The 5,905-nt window shown below is 43.0% G+C and overlaps 1 pseudogene; it reads left to right on the top strand.

Moving 5' to 3' along the window:
* Window positions 1–4,344: 4,344 nt before the first annotated feature.
* Window positions 4,345–4,465, top strand: LOC144281419 (U6 spliceosomal RNA; annotated as a pseudogene).
* The last annotated feature ends 1,440 nt before the right edge of the window (window positions 4,466–5,905 follow it).

Raw genomic sequence — 5,905 nt, 5'->3', positions numbered from 1 at the left:
CATGCAGAAGGTGCTTATTAAAAATTTTTGAATGAAAGAAAGCACAAATGAAGTCACCTCGGGGAAACCCTCAGCTCTCTGAGCCTTGCTTTCCTCTGAGCCTTGCTTTCCATAAATAAGGAAGGATCTCCCCAGCCAATTGTACTATTATGGTGAGGACTTGTGGAATCTGAAAGCTCCTTAGATGCAAAACATGAACACACTGTGGGGGACTGAGGTGCCACAATTTCTAGGCAAAACATTTTAGGAGGTGAAAAATGCATTTGAAGATACAAACAAATTGATGTACATGTCAGGCATTGAGGTAATTTGGAGTCAACGCATCCAGGAGGAAAAAGAGGACACAGATCGTGATGTGAGGGCAGAAGAAATCCCAAGCTCCAATGTATCTTTGGAACTCTTGGAGCTCTTTCAGTGAGCATCCGGTTACACTGGAGATATATTTAAATTTTGCCATCCACTAAGTGGTGTTTCACGTTGGCCATGGAGATGAATTCTAACTTACTGTAAATAGAATGAAAAGAGCCCTGTTGCTAAATTATTTATTGCACATTACATCTGGCCCCAAGCAGTGATGTTTTTAGGTTTCACAAAAGTAGCTGGGTATAGTCTATTGTCATTACATAAAGGAAACCCTGACAATTTACATTATAAAATATAAATTATCCGTTCATCAACCATCAAATAATACAAAAGCTCCCTCAACTGTGGCAGTGTAGGAGACTAGAAATAATTGTGTGTATCTTCTCCCAAACACCACGTCCAGATTTGCCATAAAGATCCACCAGTCAATTCTTTCTCGATTCTGAAGAATATGTGAAAGGCAGACTGTCCTCTCCTCTGATGAATCCCATATAGCTTCCTAATGGCTATGGAGAGTTAGGCTCCAGAAAAATCTTAATGGGGATTGAAATGCAGAATAAACCCTTAGAAAGGTTCATGTTATAAAAGACAGATTGAAAAAGGCTTTCACATCCTTTCCTCTAATTGCAAGAGGTTTGGGGTTAAAGGAGACTCTACATGGAGAAACATCCCATATAACTTAAAAAAAAAAAAATATATATATATATATATATATATATATATATATGATGATATGTTTCCTTGCTGAGAAGTTATCTCTCATCTCCAAGGGTTTTTTTTTAAGATTTTATTTATTTATTTGACAGAGAGAAAGAGAGAAAGCATGGGTAGGGTAGACAGAGGGGGATCATGACCTGAGCTAAATGCAGACACTTAACCCACTGAGTCACCCAGACACCCCTCATCTCCAAATTTTTACTTTTTTTCTTCATTTCTACTTCCTTTGGTCTTTTTTCTATTATCATTTAACTGAAGGGTTTATTCATTTGGTCATTCATTTAGCAAATCAATAATCCCTTCTATAAGCTAAATTTACTGCACCCACAGAAAACCCCACCTCCCTTCTATGAGTGACTCCAGTGACCTAACCAAGTACAAAGGTGAGTGGGAGACTGTAGCAATGCCTGCTGTTCTTACTGAGCACTGCCAGTGTCAGCCGCAGGTACCTAAAAGGGCAATGAAGATTTTGATAGGCAGAGACATGGAAGGCTAAGCCAATAGCATGAGCAAGAGCTCCAAGAGGGAAAATAATAAAAATAATATTTTCAACCTCTAATGATTTGAGACGAAGTGTGATCAACCCAGACATACCTTATAAAGGTTGTCTAGTGCCTCAAGGACAGTAGGTTTAAGAGAGAAATGGACAAATCATAGAATGGGCAGACATGTGGGTGAACAGATTGGCATCTACAGCCCAGGAGCTCAGATATTATTCTGTATCTATAGAGATATGCAGGTTGACCTTGGTCTCTAGTCTTCTCAGCTTCCTGTTCTCCTTCCCCTGGTCAATGAAGTGACCACAACAGGTGCTGCAGAAAGGAAGGTACCCTGAGCAGAGGGTCGAGGGGCTGGATCCCTCTCCTGAGAGCCCTGTCCCTGTACAGATGTTCTATGGAAAGCTTTTCCCTTTGCTCTCCCTCATTGAAGGCCTTAGTGTCTGTTATTAATCGGCTGCCTCTATCCTGACAATGTGAACAGATGTATAAGGAGAAATACAGATGTGCTCCCCTTGCAGAGAGGATGGCTTCTCAAAAAACGTGCATGAGCTAACACACGTGAATTCAAAGCATGAAGGCACGTTGGTGCTCATCCAGACCAACCCTTCCATGGAAGTGATGTGGGCACATAAGCCACTGGTGTGGCAAGAGCAGCACCAGAAACCCAGTGCTCACCAACTGCATGCATGCAACGGGCATTGCACCTAACTGCAAGAGCATCACCAAGTATGTGAGAAGATGCCACGTGCTATGGGGAAAAGGGAAATCTAATAGATGAAGGAGGATTAGAAATGCCAGGATGTTGGGCAAGTTGTGGGGAAGGAGGTGTGATTTTAAATAGAAGATTTGGAGGGGGCCTCAGTGACAAGGTGACATTTGGACAAAGGCTTAGGGGAGCTGCGAGGTTCATGAGTGGGCATCGGGGGAAGAGGCTACTGGTGTGGCCACGGTGAGGGCTCAGGATCTAGCCTGACCAGTGAACAAGGAGGCCAGAGTGGTTGGAGCACAAGGTGTGGGGGGACAGAGGAAGAGGAAACACATGAGGGCAGTAATGAGAACCAGATGACACAGAGTTCTGAAGGCCTCTGGAAAGTCACCAGCTTTCACCCTAACTATAATGGGCGCCACTATGCGACTGCCACCTGGCACAAGATGGAAATCCAACTTACATTTTGCAAAGATGACTTCGGCTGTCATGCTGAGCACAGACCGTGGGTGGTAGGAGTGCAGGTGGGGAGGCCCTGGGCAGGTGATTGTGGGGATCCAAGCAAGAATGATGTATTAACAATGATTAATAATCAAAACACAACTTCTAGGCACATGCCATCAGGCATTCATATAGAAACCATGCAGAGTAAATATTAAGAACCCCCATTCTGTCTTTTCGATGAGAAAATTGAATTCAGAGATGTCAAGGCCTTCCTCAGTGGCACATATTTAGTCAAAGGCAGAGCCAGATTTCAAATGCTGACTCTAAAATGTTGGGCACCTACTGTATGCAGCTCATTGTGAGGCCTGGAAGGATCCCTGCTCTTGAGAACCACAGGCAGGCAGCTGAAGACAGGGAAGGGGCCACGTGCACCACCAACAGATGACAAGAAGAGGCAGCAGGGTGTCCTTCTGTGCCTAAAGCAGATTCCGCACCCACAAAATTTTCCTGAGATGCCCCCGACAAATACACTTCTGGGCGACAGACCCATTAGGTCCTGGGCACAATTTCAAAAGACGTGGAGTCAAACATGGAGAGTCAGAAGAAACTTAAAAAAAAAAATTAATTAAAATAAAAATAGGAAAATACATCAGATTCCAGAATGGAAAAGATCAGAAGGAAGGAGATGTCTCTTCCAACTCAGGCTCTTTTTCTCTATTTCTGTTCTGAAACATTCTCTCTCTTCCTCTTTCATTTTTCACCAAGCTTTACCCAAGGGGGCTCATATAGCCTCACCCCTTGTCCCTTGGCCAGGCAAATAATGCTAATGGAGGGATGCCTGGATGGTTCAGTCTGTTGAGCGCCTGCCTTGGGCTCAGGTCATGGTCCCGGGGTCCTGGAATCGAGCCCCACATTGCATCAGGCTCCCTGCTCATGAGGAGCCTGCTTCTTCTCCCTCTCCCTCTGTACCTCATCTCCACCACCCCTACCCCAGGCTCCTGCTTGCTCTCTCTCTCTTTCTCTCTCTGTGAAATAAATAAATAAAATATTTTTTTAAAAATACCTATTAATGTCAGTGGAAAGCTGCCAAGCTGTGCAGACCCCAGGCCTGTCTGCCCATCCATCTACTCCTGGCCTTTCTTCTACCACCACCTGTGTGGTACCAGGCCGACACTGCCTCTCCACACTCCCATCCCCACTGTTTTGGGCTCCAGCTGGCCAAGAAGGATCTTGAAGAAGAGATGACAATGCTGGAGGAAGGGAAACTAAGTGGTTTTCCCACTCTCTCTACTCTCCAGCCTCAGAGCCACTTGCCAGCCTCGCTGGTGACCAGCCCCTGACCTTGGGTAGCACAGCTCCATCCCTCTGCTGTCCAGCTTGGGATGGCTCCCCTCCTTTTGCTAATCTCTTGGTCACTTTGTTGTACTTGTAATTTATTCTTGTTGGTTTTGCCTATCTTTCGTCACCAGTGTGGTTAATTCCCTGGATTAAATCCCTCCTGCTTTGAATGCTTGAAGTGGCTTCTGTTTTTCTTGAGTGACACACAAGCATACTTTCAAACCATAAAAAGCCATGCCCTAAAAAATGTGCTGCCTCAAAAACAATATAAGACAAGCACTCACTTCGGAAGCATCTCTACTAAAATTGGAACAATACAGGGAAGATTAGCGTGACCCCCACTCCCCCGCCCCTGCTCAAGGACAGCACTCAAATTTGTGAAGCATCCTGTATTTTTTTTAAAAAATGAAAAAAAAAAAAACCAAGATTTAAATTTTTAAGTCCCTGCCTTAAAGATGCGTTCCATTATAGATTTATAATTTAACAATAAAAAAATGCATTTTGATCGAAATAGAAGTGTTTACGGTCAGAAAGGTAATTTTGAAAGAATAATCATCAGTTTCTTTAAAAGTTTTTATTATGAAGTAAGACACATTACAATCCACAAAATTTCTAAAAGGTTCATCAATATTTAATTTTCTTCTAAAAGCCACATTAGGATTAACATTACAAAGAAAACAGGCTTTTGTTCCAAGGGAAAAAAAATGTATCTCTGTGATGTGGCTGTTTTATCTGATATCTCTGTTAGCATAATATGGTGGAGGGGAGTATATTTATAATAACAACAGATTCTTTTTCTGAATTTCTGCCCCTTGCTACTTTTACAAACTAAGCATCATTTTACCAGCAGGAAGACAGAGTACATAAAACTTTGCAGCAGCAGGACGTGTTCCCTAATGTTTGGCTAATCTTTGGGTGATCTCAGGGGGAAGGTAATGGAAAAATTTTAATAGTTAGCAGGGGTTACGTGAACTTCTCTTTTGTTACCTGGGCAGCTAATGCTTTGTGAGATGCTATGGAACTAGGGCCTAATGAATCTGTCCAGAATCTCTTCCTTGCTCTATTCAGAACCAATTTGTAGCTAGTTCCTAAGTGCTAAGCTTTAAAAGATATGCTCTTAATAATTAATCCTTTCCTTAAAGTGCTTTGATTTTTCTGATTCATATCGAGTTGAGTATATATTTGGCAACTCTAAGCTTATCGGGGCGAAACAAAATTGTGTTATATTTCTGTCCCCGTGAGATTCTAGTGGAAGAAGCTAGAAAGGTGTGCTCTCCTAACCCTTGAAGAGTATTCTAACCCTTGAATTAGAATACTCATGTGCAAAAATAAAATAAAATAAAATAATTTAAAAAAATTAAAAAAAAAAAAAAGAATACTCATGTGCACCAGTCACCATGCATGCTGATCAACATGTGCAGGGTTCCATGAGTGTGTGCCTTTGCTTGTGCTATTTTGCTTTGCTCTTCCTCACTTTACCTTGCAATTCCATACTCCTCTCTGGAGATACAGCCATTGCCTCCTTCAAGGAGCCTTCCTTGTTCCAGAGCCTCCCCCTCAGCTTTCTTTAATCTCCTCTATTTTCTTTTGCATTTGGTTCCAAGGGGATCTCTTTGTGGGTCTGTGGCGCCCGCCTGCAGACTCCCAGCTCCTGCAGAGTGTGGACCGTCTCTATGCGAGCAAGCAGCTGCAACAGCTTCTCCGTACGTGTTTCTTGAACACAGCTGAGCTGAGCTGAGCTGAGCAGACCGGCTGATCATTTATGAAGTCGAGGTTTTGCCTCCAGCAAAACTGCAAAAGGCAACAGCTCTTCCAGCCCTGTGCTCCATGACCATTT

The sequence above is a fragment of the Canis aureus genome, chromosome 12, assembly GCF_053574225.1.
Source record: "Canis aureus isolate CA01 chromosome 12, VMU_Caureus_v.1.0, whole genome shotgun sequence".
Taxonomy (NCBI): Eukaryota; Metazoa; Chordata; class Mammalia; order Carnivora; family Canidae; genus Canis; species Canis aureus.
The sequence above is the reverse complement of the archived record's forward strand: the minus strand, read 5'-3'. Positions and strand labels throughout refer to the sequence as shown.